We start from the raw sequence: 20,879 nt of genomic DNA, 5'->3' as shown, positions 1-20,879 counted from the left end.
GGGGGGGGCGGAAGCCATTGAGGGCAATCATGAATGTCAGGGACAATGGAGGAGGAAGATGGGACATGGCAGAGGGTGGGGATGGGGAACCTAGGATGGCAAAACAAAAGGCAAGGTATGCAGGACACAAAAATTGGGAAATCATTTGCCGAGAACATATATGTTGATGTGCTTGATTGAGCCAATGCACAGTGTATTTTGGATGGAAAATTCATATGTGTGTTGGGATGAGAAAAAAAAATTTATAATAAAAAACAAAGTATAAAAAAAAAAAGGAGAGAGAAGAGGATAAAGACAGCAGTGAACAATCGAGAGGCAGGATGTTAATGAGAAATAGATATGGTTTATTACCTGTTGATGATGACATGTATAGTATTCTCAACTGAACCAGTCTGGAAAGTATTTCATGATGGGTGAAGTCTTTTTAATAAGCAAAATGAGAAATAGTGATTGACTGTTTAAAAAAATTATAATAATAATTATTGGGAAAAGCATGGAAAAGATATTGAATGATAAAGTGGGGAGATTGATATCTCTGTATTGACTGACATGCATGGCATTCCCTTTTGAAAAAGCAATGGAAGTCAATGTAAAGTTATATGTAATCTAGTGTAATAGAAAGAAGATTATGATGATAATAAAAAAAAAAAAAAGGTAAGGACATCTTGTGTTCTTGGATTGGATGAATTAATATAATCAAAATGTCAGTATGACCTAAATTAATTTACATATTACATATTCAATGAGATTCTAATCCTATTAACTGAGACAGTCTTCATAGAAACAGAAAAAACAATAACAAAATTTGTCTGAAATAAAGAAAGACCTTGTATTGTCAAGGCAATACTGCATCAATCAATCAATCAATCAATCAATAAACTAGGAGGCATCTCACTACTCAACTTTAAAGTATATTATAAAACAATGATATCAAAACTACATGGTATTGGCACAAAAATAGATACATAGACTAATGGAACAGAATAGAGAATCCAGAAATAAACCCAAGTCATGATCTTTGATAAATGGTATAAGATAGTGCAGTGGAGAAAAGAAAGTCTTTTTAGCAAATGATGCTGTACAAACTGTACATTAATCTGCAGAAAAATGAAACTAAAACTCTCTCTCACCATTAACTAGAAATAACTCAAAATGGGTCAAAGAGTTATATATAAAGCCCCTACTACAAAATTACTGCTAGAAAATGTAGGAGAAACTTTTGAAGACATTGGCGTAGGCAAAGATTTCTTAAATAAGCACAGGCAATGGTTCCTAAAATAGATGAATGGGATTACACTAAGCTAAAAAGCTTCCCTACAGCAAAGGAAACTATAAATAGAGTGAAAAGACAACCCTAAGAATGGGAGAAAATATTTGCAAATTATTCTTCAGACAAGGGATTGATATCTAGACTATATAGGGAATTCAAGTAGCTCACCCATTTAAAAAATGAATAATCCACTTAGAAAATGGGCAAATGAATAGGTAACTCTCCAAGAAGACTTATGAATAGTCAAGAGCCTTGTGAAAAAAATGTTCAAAGTCTCTTGTCATAAGGGAAATACAAATTAAAACTACAATGAAATATCATTTAACCCCAGTTAGAATGGATAGGATTGAAAAAATAAACAAGTGTTGGTAAGGCTGTGGTGAAAAGGGAATTCTCTTGCACTGCTGATGGGAATGTAAATTAGTGCAACCTTGTGGAAAACAACATGGAAGTTTCTCAAAAGCTTCCATATGACTCAGTAATCCCACTTGGTAGATACCCAAACGATACGAAAACACTAAATTGGAAAGACATCTGCACATCCATGTTTACTGCAGCATTATTTATAATTATTAAAACATGGAACTAACCTAAGTGTATACAAACTGATGACTGGATTGAAAAACTATGGCACATATATACTACAGAATATTACAAAGCTATAAGAAATAACGAGAACCTATTTTTCTATTCAAAATGGACAAATACAGAAAACTTAACGTTGAGCAAAGTGAGCCAGATTTTGAAAGATAAACATTGCATATCCCCACTCATTTTGTACTGAGTGTCTACTGAGTTGAGAGATCTGAAGATGCGGTAGTGAAGAGGGTGGGTGTGGATGCTACAAACTGGAAGGGGGGTAAAGTGGTTGGTAGAGTGGGTGGTTGATGGTGGGTGTGAGAAAAAAATTTAGATCAGCCATGTCTTCTTAAAAGTGTTATTCGTCTATAAAACTTGTCTGCAGCTTATTTAATGAATTCTTTATCAAGTTATGAAAGTTCAAGTGCAAAATTTTTTGAAGACTATAAATGATAAACATGTTTATAAGAGAAAAAAACAAATCAAAACTTTTTTTTGTACTGTCTGGAAATAATTCACTCTAGTGTGTATCTTTCAATTTATTTGTCATCAAAAGGGCACTGTGCCTAAAAAAAAGGGTGACAAGTGTGCAAAATGTTTGCAATCTTCTGTGAAATTGTAACCTATCATTTGTATGTGTACGTTATTGATCATTATAAATATTACCTTTGTTTTCGGGTATACGACTTTATACTTTACAGCGTATATCTGTGAATTTGTCACTGACATTTATTTTTCCAGTGTTTTTTAATGAATGGAATAAAGCATGTGTTGTAGGAAAAAGGAAGCATATTTGTGAATTTAGGGTACCTATTAGGAGTCAAGTTTGTGAAAAAGACTTCAAATGTTGGGTTACTATAAAATTGTTTTTACTTTTATGATAAAGACTAAACTGAAGACCATGTATAAATTATTGGCCTTCATAGTATTTCTATAATGAGGATAAGACTACAAATTAAGGGGTCGGTGGGGGTATGGTGGTTAAGGCACTGGACTCCCACATGGCTGGCCATGGTTCCAGTCTCGGATCTGGTGACTTGTTTTTTTTACTGTCTCTCTGTCTCTCTCTGGTAAACACAGGTGCCCTATAGCAAACAAAAATACATAATAATAATAAGTAAATAAAATATATAAACATTTTTAAAAGGACTATAAATGAAAAGGATAGAACTCATATGGACAGGACAGTTGCAGGGCATTAGGCACATAATATATTTAAACAAGTAACAATTTATTAAAGGCTGCCAAACATTAAATGAGTGCCATAACTGAATTACTTTAAATAATTATAGTCATCCTTTTCTGAACTTTGAGGAGTTCTTCGCTCTTCTAAGGAAGAGCTTCTACCTGCCCCTTTAGTCTTATTTCTTCCTATTAACTATCACCTACCCTATGTTTTATTACAGGGGGTTAATTCCTGGAATGTTTCCCCATTTCTATGCCTTTACTCAAGTGGTTCCCATGCCTAGAATTTTATCCCTCCTGGCTTCAACTGTCAAAATTCTAACCATTCTTCACACAGCATTTCAATCTCTACTTTAACCAGGATGCTTTCTAATGGCCATAATCAGAAAGCATTCCTTAATTCACATCTTTATGGAATTCTATACCTTTCTTATAGTACTTTTACTCTCTCTTATGTTCTATTTATGACCTTCGAGTGAGTATTTGCCTTAGTCTGCTGACTAGATTTTAGCTTAGTGTGCATCATAGGTGCTCAACAAGTATTTGGTACATGAATAAAGATACTCTAGAGAAAGAAATTAATTTTATTCCCTCTAATATTCCATACCAATATCTGGCATACGATCTATATTTGGTGGGCTAAGTAATCTGTGTGCCTAAACCTGGAAAAACTGTCCATTGCTAACTGGGAACACAAAGCACAACTGTCAGCTCTCCTAGGTGAGACCTCTGCAAAGGCAGGGGCCATCCTGGTCGTGTGTATTCAGCACCTAGAACAGCACATGACATTGCACTGTCAACTCTCAACAAATGTTTGTCAAATCAATCACTTAATTACTCTATGTAGTTCTCTCAGTATTTTCCCAAACAATGCATACAGCCATAATCCCTGATGTGGCTTACAGTATAATGGTGGAGAAACTATTAATGAAACAAACCCATTAGAATTAAAATTCTAGTAAGAGAAAAAAAAAAGAGAAGAGGAAGTATGAACAACTAACTGGGTGGTGCTCATTAGGGTGGGGATCAGGGTAGTCCTCTTGGAGGAAGTGTTATTTAAAATGAGAGTGAAGGATACACAAGAGTTAGAATAAATGAAAAGTGAGGGCTGGAATGGGCATTTCAGGAAGCAGAAGTGGCCTCAGGATGAGCCTGGCTGCTGGCAGATTCATGGGTATGAGTCCACTGAAAGGAAAATGAGTTGGGGGAGACCAGAGAGCATGGCTGGGCCAAGTCAGCAGAGCACTGTGGACTCTGAGAAAAAGGCTGGACTCTGCAGCTGAGGCTTAGATGAGTTGGCTGCTTCTTAAATACCTCGTCCTGAGGGTCCAGATCACAGAACTGCCTTTTAGTTTTTATTGTTCCTCCTTAGGTGTAGAATCAAAAGGAGGAGTTAAAAAATTGGGAAGGGGCCAACCAGGTGACATGGTGGTAAAGGCGGCTTGATCCTTCATGGCCAAGTGTGTGATTCAAGTCCCAGACCTGGTGGCTTGGAAAATACGCTGGGTGCATGTGCATGCAAGCACCATAGAGGTAAAACAAAACAAAACTTGGGAAGATTTCACACATTCTCCTACTCACAAAGAATTTAAATACAAAAATAATATCTCAGAGAAACAATACAGCTCTTTCGGATGTATGGTCTCTAAAATAAAGTTTCAGAGATAAAGTCTGTTTTGTGGCCTGGGAAAAAGTGACTAGGTAAGATAATTTTCCTTTGTCACTTTGAAAAAGACAGGTCAGAGTCATAGTGGAAATGACTCATGATGCCACATTTTGGAAGATAGGTGACCATCTCTACTGTGGGAGCAGAGTGTGGGTTTGCCAAACATCAGCTGAAAGTAGAGGTGTACTCTTGCTCTTGGTTAGAGCCAGGCATGGTGTTGTGATGTGGCCCATAACAACCTTGGCAGGCCATGTGGTTTCCCGGCATCTTCCTCCCAGAACTACAAAGTTCAAGGCAATGCAGATTCCTTTTCTTTGGTAGGAGAAAGTGAACCTCTGTGTAAGCTACATTTTGTGCTTACTATCTAATAGTAATAATTAAATTAAGGAGAAAATGCTCATTGAAGCCTTTTTCCCTTCTATAGGACACATGCGCTCACCAGAGACAGAGTAAGATGGAGAGAGGGAAAGAAATTACCCTCCCCGCTCCCACCCCTGGAATAATGGCCATGCTGCAATCCCTTTTCCTCCATTCTGCCTTTGAGACATTGGGCATGCACCCACATGCACCTGGAACGATTCTCAAGTTACTGGGTCCGGGACTCAAACTGTGGTCAGCCATGTAGGAATCCAGCATCTCAACCGCTATGCTATCTGCTAGTCCCTCACCAAAGCATTTTAATATATGTCAGAAATATGAAACCTAAGGCTGAGTGATCAAAAGTAACACTAAATGTTTCATCCGAAACCAAATACATGCTAAAAATTTTACTTTTTTTCCATCAGGATAAATAATCTAAATGAAAACTCCACAGAACAAGGCTTTAATTTGTGATAGGTTAAGTGAGAGACACACTCTTCCTTTCTTTCTCCCCACCCACAAAGTTTTGGCCATTTCTAGACAATGTTCAGCTGATGTTCTCTTAAAAGACCCAGGAAAGGGTAATGCACTCTCAGTGGAAAGGCAGTGTTCCACCAATTTTGGTGAATACTGATCGAGTTCTGAACTTTTGATTTCTAAAAGAAAGAACAAGATGATTCATATACACCTTAAGGAAAAAGTAGATCTGGTGGCCAGATCTGAATGACGGTTAAAAAGGCTTTGACTTCAAATGAATCCTATTCAGATTTTGGGCAAATCATCTAACATATCCTTTTTCCTTTTGCAGTCTATACTAAGTATACTTTCCCCCATTTTAGGCAAGTTCCCTACCAAAACCAGAATGTATAAATAATTAGGAAATCATTGTTTTAAAAATAATCTCATCTTACAGGGCCAGATGGTGGTGCGACAGTAAATGTGATGCTCTATGAGGCCAACCACATAGGAAGGCTCCGGGCGTTGGTCTGGCGACCTCCCTAAGTAGAGCAGGCACACACCCTCCTATGACCCAGGGCTGGCTGAGGCTGGGGATGGACTGTGGAGTCAAGACCCTGATGAAGGGTCTCACTCAAGGGAAAAATAGAATAAACTCAAAAATTTTTAAATTACTCATTTCAGAGTCTGAGCTTGGTACCCTGGTCAACCTGTCTTATACTGGGTATGGGAGCTGGTGCTCACAACCCTGGCTGAGTAGGAAGACTAGGAAGGGTTTGTGGCGTGAAGCTCTGTTGAAGGTGCCTGACTTGCTCTTTCTCTGTCTCTCACTCTCAAGAAGGTAATAAGCACTAAAAAGAATAACTTCACCTTCTGAAAGGATATTTAAAATCGCTTATAAAATGGACTTGATATTTAAGAGATGACTTCCCCTCTTTATTGGTATTATGATGGAGTGCATTCACGCGCGTGACTACATGTGTATGTGTGAGAGAGAGAGAGAGAAGTACCTTCACAGGGTCTGGTCACACCACAACCCCCTTCCTTTAGTCATTTAGCCCTTTAGATCTTGGGCACCTGAATGCATGTTTCAGGCTGGTGGGGACAGGGATTCAAACTGGTCACCATGTGAGATCTGGCTTTTCTAGATCAGTGTGTTACTTCTGTAACATGGAGCCAGACCAAGTATTAATATTTCGAAAACACATCTAAGTGAAGCCTCACCATTCATACATTCATTTGACAAACGTTAACTGAGACCTCCTCGTGGGCAGGTGCTGCTCTTAGCACTAGTGACACAGCAGTGAATGGAACGGTCTAAACTCCCCGTCCTGATGGAGCTTGCATTTTTCATGCTATGTCCAAAAGAGCTGTGTAACTGACAGAGGAAAATTAGCTTTACAAAAATAATGAACATTTAAAAGTAAAAGGCTCAGCCCCTGTGGGCAGGGACCACCTGGGAGGCCCAGTTCAAACCCAGTGCAGTAGCATGCTCCCGTATTCCCAGCAGCTCAGGGAGGCTGAGGCAGGAAGATGGTGAGCTAGTGGCTGGCCTCAGCACCACAGTGACACCCTAAAAGAGTTGGGCACAATAGCATGAGCCTGCAGTTCTAGCTGGGAGCCCAAGACTGGAGAATTATGAGAGCAAGATCTTGTCCAAAACAATGATAAAGAATGAAAAGTAAAAGTACTAAAACATTTCAGTTTTACAAAAGGAGAAATTCTTGAGATCTGTTCCCAACAATGTAAATATAGGTAATATTATGGAACTGCACACTTAAAAATAGTTATAAGTGGGGACTGCAGGTGGTGTGGTAGTTAAAGTCACTGGATTCCCACATGGCCAACCGTAGTTCTGGTCTTGGACCTGGCGGCTTGCTTTCTCTCTTTCTCTTTCTCTCTGTCTCTCTCTGATCAAATTAAAAACCAATACTAACAAATGGAATTAAATAAATAATTCTTAAAACAATAGTTAAAAGAGTAAACTATATATTATTTATTTAACCACAATTTTTACAAATTACTAGAGGGCACATGTACACTAGAGTGAGATAGAGAGAGAACGTGTCCTCCAATGCAGCAATGGTCACATCGCATTCCCTTCTCCTCCATTTCCCCACTCTCATGGGGGCTGGGGCATGCAACACATGTACCCACCAAGTGTTTTAAGCTGCTGGGACTGGGATTCCAACTGTGGTCAGCCACATGGGAGCTGACTCCCTTAACTACTAGGCTACAGGGCTGGCCCAAAAGAGAAATTAGATGTTTTTTAAAAAGAAAAAACATAGCCAATATTTACTGAGTACTTACTATGTACCAGATTCTACTCTCAGTAGAGTACTGTTTTATTTAATCCTCACAACAACCTTGCAAGGTGAGCTGTCTTACTATCCCCATTTTACAGATGACTACACTGAGGCACAAAGAGGCTCACAAATCCAGTGGATGGAGGGGAGATAGAAGCCCAAGCAACCTGATACCAACAACTTGTCTCCTAACTCCATACCAAAAATCGTTGAAAATAAGCAGTGCTATTATCAATCAAAATTCTAGCAAACAGCACAAAAATAGCAATAATCATACGGCAGTAGTAAAAGTAAGTGTAATCACCTGTGTTTTCATTCTTTAAATTGACTTTAAAATCCTGATCATTTAAAACCCAACTGACTGCCCATTTGATGGTGACTTTCCCTGAAATCCTAGGCTTTGAACAAACTGCTTTCACCTACTTCTTTCTAAGCCACAATATTCTTTTCCTACAAATGGAAAAAAAAAAATCTACAAAGGATGGCTTCTTTTAAAATAGACATTACTGAAACTGAATATTTTTAGCCACTTGTACTTTTCTTTCAGCAGCTTGGCTGAGAATAATACAGAAACATTTAAAAATAGCCATTCAACACTCTGAAAACCATTAAATAGTTAAGCGCATACCCAACACCTGCTTGACACATCTTATTCGACACTATTTTGCTAGTCTTATCAAAAAAGAGAAACCTTTTGGTTTTAGAGGTTTTCTCCCTAAAAACCAAAGTCTCACCAGGGCATTCTGTGCCGTTTCTCTCCCTTTCTAACACAGAAGGTAACACCTGGACTCAGTCATGGGTAACAATGAAGATGCAACTTTCCCCTCAGCACGATACACCTCATAGGATGTGAGAAAATCCTCCCCAAACAGCAGCCTTTGCAACAACGGGTAGGATTTCAATAGAAGGGTAATTTTGTTCTATAATTTATAAAGGTTATTTGAGGTGATGCAAGAACATTTGGTGTAAATCTATAGTGATACAGGAAGATCACAGGGCACACTCTTCTGAGTTGTTTTTCCAAGGGTGGGGAAATGCAACTCATAGATTTCGGAAGGGCAGAAAGCAGGAAACTAAGGGGAAGGAGGAAGGAGGAAGGAGGAAGGAGGAAGGAAAGAAAATCATTTACAATTTACTATGTTCAAATACTTTGTGCTTGGCTTTAAACTGCAGTTGTGGTCTGGACACTACTATGTTGTAAGAACATTGGAGTAGGCAGCCTGAATAAACGTGACATCACAATATTTTAAAGTCTAAATAAAATGAGGAACCTGTTTTAAGACAGCCCAGATATTCTTATTTAACAATACAAATGTTCACACAGCTTGGTGCCAGATAGCGTTTCCCTTCAACCCAAATTTGATGAAGACTTATAATATCACCTGCCAGAACAGAATTTTGAAAACATGAAATATGTCCCTAATCCAAACCAAGAAGAGTGTTGGTCCCTAAACCTTTGGTCTTCCAAAGGAAAAGTTCCAGTATAAAGCATTTTGTTTCCTTAGATAGTTTTACATTTCCTAAGATATATAAGACAGTATTAATAAAATCTAAATTTCCTACTTTGCTTAGGTTTGTTTTTTTATCTCTTTCCTTAAAAGTAAAACTTGTAACAATCAGAAAGCATTCTTCTGGTTTTGCCATTCAACTTCCCCAGAAAGAGATAACCAACAGAAGATTCCATCTAAAGCAAATATTTTGTATCCAAATACTGACAGAGGCAGTACTTGGTCATTTTCAATGACTGAAACAATAAACCTAAAGATATATTGGTACAAAAACTCAGTAGGAGGGATGCCAGAAACAGGATTCCAAAGGTTCTTATGAGGTTAAAAATGGTCCAAAATGAACACAACCAAGTGTATTAGGTGTAAAGAATGACAAACACAGGTGATCACATTTATTTCTATTTCGCTGTATAATCATTACTATTTTAGTGAGTGTGAGGTCCTGTGGTCGGTCCACCAGGGTCTGGCAGCCTGACAATTCAATGCCAACAGTGAGATGGGGCTGCTGACCTGCATTCAGGCTGCATTAATAAAGGCACTTTCCCAAGACCAGGTAACTCAGTCCCACCATACTGCCTCCAGTCAAAAGTCCTCATGGAGATTAGCTTTCAGTTTTGCCCACTGCATTTTAAAGCACATTCCAATAAACTAAAGAATGAAGAGGGAAATCAGAATGATTAAGGAACACTAGTATGAGAAATATTAATGGGAACCAAATAAAAACAATATGGAAAAGAAAGATTTTATTTTAGTAACTACAGATTTGCCAATGTGAACTGATAGATTTATTTTCTAAATGTCAATTAGGATACCTTATCTATTTGATGACTGTTGAACTTAAAGATGTTTAGAGTCCTGCTCAATTCTTACAAGCTGTAATTATACAGTGAAAAGTGCCACCCTCCTTAAGAAATTGAATACTAAGAAATAAATAGATTTATTTCCATAAAAGCCCCCTATAGAGAGAATTGATTAAGTAGAGAGCACAATTTGTTCATGGAAAGATAATTAAAAAGTATGTAAGTCTTCCTAAGTCTTTAAAAAATATTTGGTATGCATTAAGAAAACTGATCTAATAAAGCATGCTAATAAAATAAAGTAGATTGACTGGCTGCTCTATGGGAGTAGCGATAATCTACTGTGTAAGTCCTGGACCATACAATGGTGTGATGCTCTTCAAATGAAGTAGAGGAAGATGGATTTCAGGCCAGTTTTAATTAGCTGCTTTCTATCTCTTTGAATTCACAGTATGTTGTTTAACTTTAAGAAAATAAGAAGCTAGAGCAGAAAAAAGTCATTATCTATACTTCATGTCTGTGTATTATATTATGAATATGTACCTTATTTTTAAAAACTATTTCCTCTTGGATTTTTATCCTATAATAAACAACTACAACCACAAAAACGATAACAGTATCAACAAAACTCATCTGCAAAGGGATTAATAGAAAAGTACTAATAGTTTGATCCATTCTAGCTGTATGAAGGAGTCTCTTGTCAATTCATTATCTTACACTTACAAGGATTTTACATACATTTTTCTAAGGCCTGAAGGAGTTTCTATAATGTTACAAACTCGAAGCTACTCTCTTGAGCATTAACATAACGTATATTACCAACAACCAACCAAAATCTCAGTTTTCCTCCATTAATACTCTAAAATAAGTCAAGATGGTAAAATGTGGGCTCAACATTTTCAACATCAGACAGGTGGATCCACCCTTCAAAGATTTCAGAGTTCCAATAGGCCCCTTAGTCTAACCTCCCTAAATAACACAAGTTATATTAGATTATTAAAGATGCAAGAAATCACTGTAGACCTTTCCCTTTTCTAACACATCATCTTAAGTTTGTTTGTTGTTTGCTTGCTTTTTTTTTTAACTTTTATACTCCTCATATGATTTGTAGCCACACAAGACTGATTTTCCAAACTGTTAGCTGCAGTTTCTCCACAATCAGCAATATTTATTTGCTTTCACTCAACAGTTACTTATGAGAAATTTACTGTGTAAAATACACTGTGCTAGGAGCAAATGGTACTAGAAAGTTAAAATCCTGGGAACAGTAGATTGCATAATAGTTATGTTGCTGGACTCCCATGCAGTTGACTGAGGTTTGAGTCCTGGACCTGGCAAGTTAAAACTCAAACCGATGCATGTGAGTGCACGTCCAACATCCCAAGAGGGAACAGAGGAGAAAGGACTGTGGTGTAGCTATCCCCCCGGGGAGGGGTGATTTCTTGCTTTCTCTCTGTTTCTTTGGCAAGCACACACACCCTATAGCAAAAATCTCTCTCTCTGGAAAAAAATTTAAAAAAAAAAGAGAGAGAGAAAAGAAAGTTACAGTCTCACCATTGACTTTTAAATCTTGTGGATAAAAAGATGTTAAAAGCATCTACAAGGCAGCCAAGTACCATCTGAATGGTAAAATCAAAATTCAAGGGAGGTCAGGAGGAAATGGGGCGCTCAGCTGTAGTAAATAGGGATGGGGCAGAAACAGTGGAGGAAGTGGCGTCTGAGTTGAGTTTGAGAGGACAAGATGCCCAGAATATAGATTGACAAAGATAAAGGGAAGAGAAGAGGGGTACAAAAGAAAGCTAACTCTAAGCTCAGAAAATACAAAGGGAAAAATTTGCAAAAGCAAAAGGTATGGTGAGTATTGCATACACCAGAAAAGCAAGTGGGTTAAGAGCACTGGCTAGGAGCAGGGTTCATTCATCCATGCTGGAGAAGAGCAAGATGAACGTTTCATCTGAACGATTGATAGCTTTGCAGGGTGTGAGAAATAATCTTCCCCTTTCTGTAAATTATACTCCCTGACCAAGTGCTTAGCTTCAGAAAGGTCTGAGAAGAGAGAGCAAGGAAGAGGCTAATCCCAGCCAGTTTTTCAGGTGCAGGGCCTAAAATCAGCAACTCCCAGCGTGACATACAAGTGTAGTGATTAGGTCCTGCTCACAACAATTCAAAAATGTACTGAAAAACTGAAAATATATTTTCCAATGAAAAATGCTCTATTTTTCTTTTTGAAACTGTTCAGTTTTGAAATAACAGTAAGATCTCAAAACTTTGAGTTAACTCCACCACCTAATTTCTCTGCTCCATCAGTGGTCACTTAATTTTGAAGCTGATAGGGGAAAAACAACAACATGTAATTGTGCAATTTGATACATTCAGCCCACACAGAATTAGCTGTGCCCTCCCATTTTCTCCTGGGGGTGGGGGGGCCCTCTCATTTCCCACAGGGACTATTCAACCAATCTTACACAGTCCTTTTACTGACAAACAGGTGGGCCACATTTCCCCACTTCTCGCAGTTAGCTGGTAACACATGGCTCAGTTCTACCAATGAAGTGTGAGCAAAAGTCATTATGCTCATTTCCAGGCCTACTCCATTAAAAACTTTCTATATGTGATCCTCCATGTTATTTCTTCCTCTCTTGACATGATACAAACAAGCACAGTAACTCTGAGAACCACCTGTTCAGATGCAGAAACTACAAAATGAAAGCAATCTAGATTCTTGAAGTACTACCGGGAGGAATGCCACCTACCATTTGTCAACACCCATTTTGGGCTACATAAGGAAAAAACTTCTCTTGTGTTAAGCCAATGAAATTTGAGTTTGTTTTTATTCTAGTAAATTTTATTGTGTATATTTAATGTATACAACATGATACTATGGGATATACACAGATAGTAAAAAGGGTTTTATAGTGAAGCAGATTAACACAGCCTTCATTTCAGTTACCCATTTTCTTGGTTATTGTTTTGAGCAGCCAAAATCTACCCATTTAGCAGGAATAGCAAATATTGAACAATTTTTTACCTATAGAGTAGTCATCATGTTGTACATTACAACTATAGACTTGTCTATCTATTCTATATATATCCTGCTCTATATCCTCTGACCTGTATCTTCCCATTCCTCCTCCTTGTCCCCACCCCTGGTAACCACTGCTTTATATCCTCTCTTTGAATGTTTGTCTTTTTTTTAAGATTCAAAATATAAATAAGATCATGTAATATTTTTCTTTGTGTCTAGCTTATTTCACTCAGCATAATGTCCTCCAGTCTAACTCATGTGGCAAATGGCAAGATCTTGTTATTATTTTTTTTTCTTACAATAGTTTTTCCTATTTCTTTGAAGAATGGCATCAGGATTTTGATAGGGATTTCACCGAATTTACATACTATTTTGGATAGCATAGATATTTTAACAATATTAATTCTTTCAACTCAGGAGCATGAGTGACCTTTCCATTTGTTTGTATTTTCTTCAAGTTCTTTCATCAGTGTTTTACAGTTTTCAGTGTACAAATCTTTCACATCCTTAGTTAAATTTATCCCTAAGTCTTTAATCATCGATGCTATCACAAATGAGACTATCTTCTTGATTTTTTCAGCTATATCACTGTTTTTATATAAAAACGCTACTGATGGTTGTATATTGATTTTGTATCTTGCAACTTTCTTGAATACATTCATTAATTTTAACAATATTTTATAAAATTTTGGCATTTTTCAAACATATAAGATCATGTCATCTGCAAATAGACAATCTTTCTCCTATGATTTAGATACATTTTCTTTTTCTTTCAGTTTTCTTCCTTTTTTGCCCTACAGATTATAACATTAGCGGTGAATTTTTCTTAAATGATCTTTATTATATTCATAAACTTCCCCTCTCACACTCACACTAGACTTTTTAATCAAGAAAGTATGTTAGGCCTTGCCAAATGCTTTCTCCACGTCACTGAGATGATCATGTGGCTCTTAATCTTTTATTCTGCTAATATGATATAGCACATTGATTGATTCGCATATGAGAGACCTTCAAAAAGTTCATAAAAGCTGAGTATACTGAAAGAGCTATGCATGGATTTCAATTTTTTTTTTTTGAGAGGTTTTTGCTATAGGGCGCATGTGCTCGCCAGACAGACAAAGAGAGACAGAGAGAAAGAAAGCAAGAAATCACCCCCCAGGGGGGATGGCCATGCCGCAATCCCTTCTCCTCCATTCTCCTCTCGGGATCTTGGGCACGCACACACATGCGCCCGGCATGAGTTTTAAGCCAGTGGGTCTGGGACTTCATGAACCGCAGTCGACTACATGAAGAGTCCAGCGACATAGCCATTACGCCAACTGCTGGTCCCTGGATTTCAATTTTTTTTTTTTTTCGCACCAAAATCAACTTGTACTTTAATTTTTCCTTCAATATTTTGAAGTACCTTTGTATGCTAAATTAGCCTTGTGTGCCAGACATAAACCTCACTTGGTCATGATATATGATATTTCTGATGTGTTTTGGATGCAGTTGGCTAATAATTTATTGAAAATTTTGCATCAATGTTCATCTCAGAAGTTGAAGTGTAGGTTTCTTGTGATGCCTTTGTCTGGCTAGGTATCAAGGTAATGCTGGATTCATAAAATGTGTTTGAAGTAGTTGTGTGGCACATAACGATGTTTCAGTCAATTATGGACCACATGCTCAGTGGGGTCCAAGATTTCAATGGAGCAGAAAATTCCTATTGCCTCGTGATGTCGCAGCTATAACAGCACGGTAGCACAACGCATTTCTCACGGCTGTGGTAATGCTAGCATAAACAAACCTACTCTGCTTCCGTCATCACAAAGGATAGCAGACACCATTATGTACAGTACAGAGCACTTGATAATGAATGACTACGTTACTATTTATATATTTACTATACCATGTATTTTAACATATTTTATAGTACATTGCTTCTACTTCTCGAAAACCAAAAGTTTACTGTAAAACAGCATGTTGTGTTATACCGGCTATAGCCTCACACATCTTGTGTTTACATCTCTTCCTTGCATCACTTTCTCTTGTTCTTGATTTTAATCTTGTGTTGTTTGTTGTTACTTGGCCTTTCTAGTGGGACAAGACGTGGATGTGGAAGGCAATGATAGTTATGCCACTGATTCTATGTAGGTCTAGGTTAATGTGTATGTTCGTGTCTTAGTTTTTAGCAAAACAGCTTTAAAAGAAAAAAAGCTTATAAATAAGGGTAAAAACAAAAAATAAATTTGTACAGCTATACAAAGTGTATTTTATGCTAAGTGTTATTACAAAAATGTCAAAAAGTTAAACACAATTGAAATATTTGGTAAGTTAAAATGTTACAGCAAGCTGCTAAGATTAATTTATTATTAGAGAAAGAAAGCTTTAAATAAACTTAGCGTAGCCTAAGTGTGCAGTGTTTTTTTGTTTGTTTGTTTTGTTTTGTTTTAAGAAGTTTTTGCTACAGGGTGCGTGCGCTCACCAGAAAGAAAGACAGAGACAGACAGAAAGCTAGAAATCACCCCCCAAGGGGGATGGCCACGCCACAATCCCTTCCCCTCTATTCTCCTCTCAGGGTCCTGGTCACGCACACACATGCACCTGCCATGAGTTTAAGCCACCGGGTCTGGACTCAAACCATGGTCAACTATATGGGAATCCAACGACAGCCATTACACCAACTGCTGTTCCCAGTGTGCAATGTTCTTAAGTCTATGGTAGTGTACAGTAATGTTCTAGATCTTCAAATTCACTCTCCATTCACTAACTCATCTAGAGAAACTTCTAGTCCAGCAAACTCCATTCATGGTAAATGCTTGTACATGTGTACCATATTTTTCTTTGTATCTTTTATCCCATATTTTTACTGTACCTTTCTATGTTTTTATATGTTTAAATACACAAATACCTACCACTGTGTTATAACTGCCTACGGTTTCAGTACAGTAACATGATGCAAAGGAGCAACGGGCCATACCGTATAGCCTAGATGAATAGTAGGCCATACCATCAAGGTTTGCATACATATACTGATATTTGCACAGTAACAAAATCACTTAATGACACATTTCTCAGGAGGTATCCTAGCTGTGTTCCATGACTATATATGTACCTAGTTCCTTGTTTTGGAAAGGATTGAGAGTTTGGGGTTAATTTGTCTTTGAATGTTTAGTAGATTTCAACTGTGAAGCCATCTGGTCCTGAATTATTATTTGTTGAGAGGTTTTCAATTATTTCATCAATCTCTATTTATTATTTGTCTTTTAAGCCTTTCATTTCTTCCTGATTCAATCCTGGTAGGTTGTGTTTTCCTAGGAATTTATCTATTTCCTCAAGGTTATCTTACTTGCTGGCATATACTTAATCATCCCTTATCATCCTATTATTTCTTAAGTATCTGCTGTAATTTCTCTACTTTTACTCTTCTCTACTTATTTTACTTGAGTTCTCTTTTTTCCTTAGACTAGCTGAGAATTTGTTGACTATTATTTTCTTAAAATAAACTCTTAGAAATAAGTTGATTCTTTCAACGGTTTTTCTGTTCTGTTTCATGTATTTCTGTTCTAGTTTTTATTTTCTTCCTTCTGCTAATTTGAGTTTTAGTTTGTCCCTTTACTAGTTACTTAAGGCACCATGCCATACTATTTACTTGGGCTCTTTTTCTTTTTTTCATGTAGGCATATTGCTATAAACTTCCCTCTCAGAACTGCTTTTGCTGCCTCTCATAGGTTTTGGTTATGTTGTTTCCAGTACCATTTAATTTGAGCTATTTTTAAGTTTTCCTTTTGATTTTTTCTTTCACCTATTGGTTGTTCAAGAGCATGAGCATTAGAGAAAAATATGCATTCTGCTCCTAGTGGATGGGAAGTTTGGCATGTTTGTTAGATCCATTCAGTCAAAATTTCAATTCAAGTTCAGTATTTCCTTACTAACTTTCTGCCTGGTTGGTCTAAACATTGCTGAATTGAGAAATTATTAAGGCATTACCTTAATAATACACAAGTTTTGCATTTTCACAAGTCACCAATTGCTCTTCTAAGGATTACTGAACCTACTAGGGAAACCTCACTTGACTTTCATGAAGTCCTTAACATCCTTGATCACACCTTCCTTTTGAAGACTCCTGTTCTGGGTCTTAAAACACACTATCCTTAGGTATTCTTCTGTCCCTCAAACTAGTCCTTCTAAGGCTTCTTTTAATGTCCTTCTTCCTTAAATACCCACTTCCTAGGGCTTCTATCATTGGTTCTCTTTGTTCTCTACCACATTAATCTCACCCCTCAATCTCATCACCTAATTTAGCATCCACATACGATGTCATCACCTATGCAGTCACCCAAACCAGAAACCTGGAGTTGTCCTCAATTTCCCCTTTCTCAACACCCGATCCAATCAGTCACTGGGTTGTGAGGATCCTCATTCTTTTTTTTCTTTTTCCTTTCCTTTTCTTTTTCTTTCTCTTTCTTTCTTTCTTTCTTTTTCTTTCTTTCTTTCTTTCTTTCTTTCTTTCTTTCTTTCTTTCTTTCTTTCTTTCTTTCTTTCTTTCTTTTTTTTTATAGAGAGATTTTTGCTATAGGGCACATGCACTCATCAGAGAGGCAGAGACAGACAGAAAAACAGAAAGGGAGAAATCATCTTTGGGGAGATGGCCACACCACAATATCTTCTCCTCCATTTTCCTCTCAGGATTTTTGGCATATATGCATATGCATCCAACCTGAGTTTCAAGCTGCCAGATCTGGGACTCAACCTCAGTCGATCACATGGGAGTCCAGCACCTTAACCACTGTGCCACTTGCTGGCTCCAAAGAAGATTCATCATCTCCTAGTCTCTATCTTTACTGCCACTGCCACATTGCTTCTCCCATGGACTTTTATAGGAGCACAGCAACTCATACCCTGGCCTTGGATTCCATCCCCTTCAATTGCATCTTTATATTGCTGCAAGTCAATATTTCCTTTTTTTCCTGAGGTTTTTTTTTTTTTTTTAACTTTCTTTTTTCTCTTAAGATTTATTTAATTTAATTTTATTATTATTATTATCATTTTAAAATTTGCTATAGGGTATGTGTACCCACCAGAGAGAGATGGAACTGGGGGTGGGGTGCATGTGAGAATACAAGCCTCCAGGTCAGGGACTTGAACCACAGTTGGCTATGTGAGAGTCTAATGCCTTAACCACCATGCCACCTGCTGCCCCCAAGATACTATTTCTAAAGCACAAATATGATCATGCAACTTCTTTCTAAAAGTCCTGAGGTGGTTCCCCACTACCTGCAGGAGAGAGGCCAACCTCCTAGAATGGTACGTGTGATCTCCATAATCAGCCTGATCATCTCTCATTACCCTCTCCTTGTTCCCGAACTCTCTTCACATGGAGCTACTTGAAATCGTGTGCTTCTTGTCTCAGTGACTTGTATATGCTGTTTGCCTTGAATGTTCTATTACCCTTGCCCTACTGAGGGAATTCTTTCACTGTCCAGTTTGAAATTCATTTGTTCAGTGATGTCTTTAATAACTAACTTACCTTTCTGTGGAGTGAGTGAATCATCTAATGCCCATCTCTACATCCATATGTTCACCCCCATCCCCAAGCCTTTCAAATGGCTCTTATGCTGTTAGAACCCACTCATGGCACCTGCCACATGATTCCAGGGCAACAATCCTATCCTGTTCTTTTCTGAACAGCACTAACACGAGCAGGCATTTTCTAAATGTTTACTTTCCAAACTAATGACTAAGGACAAAGGCAATCTTCCATCTTGAGCTTGGCTTGACATACATTGCGTCTTAAAAACAAAATTCTTGGACCAGCCATGGGGTGTGGTGGTTAAGGCAGCTGGATCCCACATGGCCAACTGCTTGGTTCAAGTCCAGGACCTGGTGACTTAAAAATCATGCTGAGTGTTTGTGTGCACATGTGCCCAAAATCCTCAAAGTAGAATTGAAGAGAACGGATTGTGACATGGCCATTCCTCCTGGGGGGTACTTTCTCCTGCCCGACAAGTGCACACAACCTATAGAAAATTACAAAAAAAAAAAATTCTCACAGAGTGGCCAAAAACCATTATGATGCCAATCAAAATTATACACACACACTGGTGGCCAAGTTCAAGTAGTGACATTTCCAATTTACATGTGAAAGGTGAGCTCTCAGCATTACAGGAGAAAGAGTCTAATATTCTACGTACAATTACCACAAGGACAGCTCAAGGGTTATTATCCCAACGGACATACATTCACTCCTAGTAACTGTGTAAACTAGAGTTCACATTTCACACAGAACTTTCTAAAACAAATGGGAAACAGGAGACATCGAGGCTGGATGAAGGAAAAGTGTGGCTTTGATACACAAGAAACTACACATGCATTTTAGATTAACTTTTTTTAATTTGCTCACCGAGAGAGTACAAAAAATTATTCTAGAAATCAGAGCTTGTAAATTCGATATGTAGAATAGGAATTTAAAATTAGAAATCTCCATGGACACTGAATACTAAGAGTAGAAAGAAGAAGGAAATGAAAGATAAACACACAGTGTCCTATTCTCTAGGATGCGTCTCCCCTCTGACAGAGGAGGGCAGTTACCACATTCCACACACTGGGTAAACACTAGCATTCATCGAAAATGGAGCTTTTCATAAAAGATCATGAGTCAAGCATCTTGATGACATATACTGCTGTTAAAGGAAACACACTTCTTCTCATTCTTGGTATGATGACGCATGATGTACTTATTCAGAGAGACAGCGTAACATGGTTCCCATCCCAAAGCTTAGTAAAAATAGTTTTTCAAGCTTGAAAAATAAATTCCTGAACATAGTTCTTCTCATAAAATATTAAAGTCTACCAAGGACGGATATTTTCAGGGAAACAGTCCAAAGGAAGCTTTTAATTTGCTTAACGTTCTATGAGCTAATGGTGTCAAGAAAAGGTGCATCTTTGTTTCAAAACACAAATTAGTAAGCTTATACATACCATCCACTTGACTCTGTCCCTGCTGTTCAACTCTGTAAGCATAGCATTCTTCCTTGAGCTGCCTCCCAGAGCCTAAAGGTGCAAAAAGTCTGTGAGGACTTCAAGCTTAAGCTTAACATTTTGCCAGGTCATTTACACTATTTTTCAGAACAGTGTGCTAATACATCAGCTTTTACTCACACCTAAATGAAATGTCAGGGAAGGACTCCCGTGTTTACTCCAGCTACCCACCAATTAACATTTCTGACTGTAATAACTGAAGGTCCCATGTTCTTGATATAATGGTATCAGCAAACTCTCCTGAAAATTTGCTCAGAACCACAAGCCCTAATAGGACGTGGTCTCTCAGGTTTCAGATTAATGATACTGAAGAAATGTATTTAAAGGGAGAAAAGCTTATAGCCCTGGCCAAAACACTAAATAACTTCAGAGCACTAGGAGACACTCCTTGAACGGGATTAAAGTAAATATTTGGAGAAAATCTGCATCAACTGAGTACTTCATCGGTAATATAAAAGTTATCCTCCCTGGAACCAAGTAGTTCTGACAATCCCTCTCTATTTCTCCTCCTTGCACTTTGGATGTTCGGTCACAGCACAGTTCAAGCTCTGCTCTTTTGACTCTTGTGTTTTGTCTAAAGTTTTCAATCAAGAGTTACTTCTCGAAAGTATTGTGGTTATGTAGGAAAATGTTCTTATCCTTCAGAGATGATGCTGGAGTCTTTAGGGGTAAAATGTCACGAGGTATGCAACATATTTTGAAATAGT

At 37.7% G+C, this 20,879-nt stretch overlaps 1 protein-coding gene across 1 annotated transcript in view; it reads right to left on the bottom strand.

The window, feature by feature from the left end:
* BACH2 (BACH transcriptional regulator 2) overlaps positions 1-20,571 on the bottom strand; it is a 385,089-nt gene extending 364,518 nt beyond the window's left edge. Inside the window, exon 1 of the mRNA XM_006156118.3 lies at positions 20,113-20,571. The gene's annotated coding sequence lies outside the window, so the exon portion shown is untranslated. The remainder of the gene's footprint in view (positions 1-20,112) is intronic.
* Between the last annotated feature and the right edge of the window lie 308 nt (positions 20,572-20,879).

This window comes from Tupaia chinensis, unplaced genomic scaffold (genome assembly GCF_000334495.1).
Source record: "Tupaia chinensis unplaced genomic scaffold, TupChi_1.0 Scaffold000478_3, whole genome shotgun sequence".
Lineage (NCBI taxonomy): Eukaryota > Metazoa > Chordata > Mammalia > Scandentia > Tupaiidae > Tupaia > Tupaia belangeri.
Note: the sequence above shows the minus strand (reverse complement) of the source record. Positions and strands in the feature narration are given on the sequence as shown.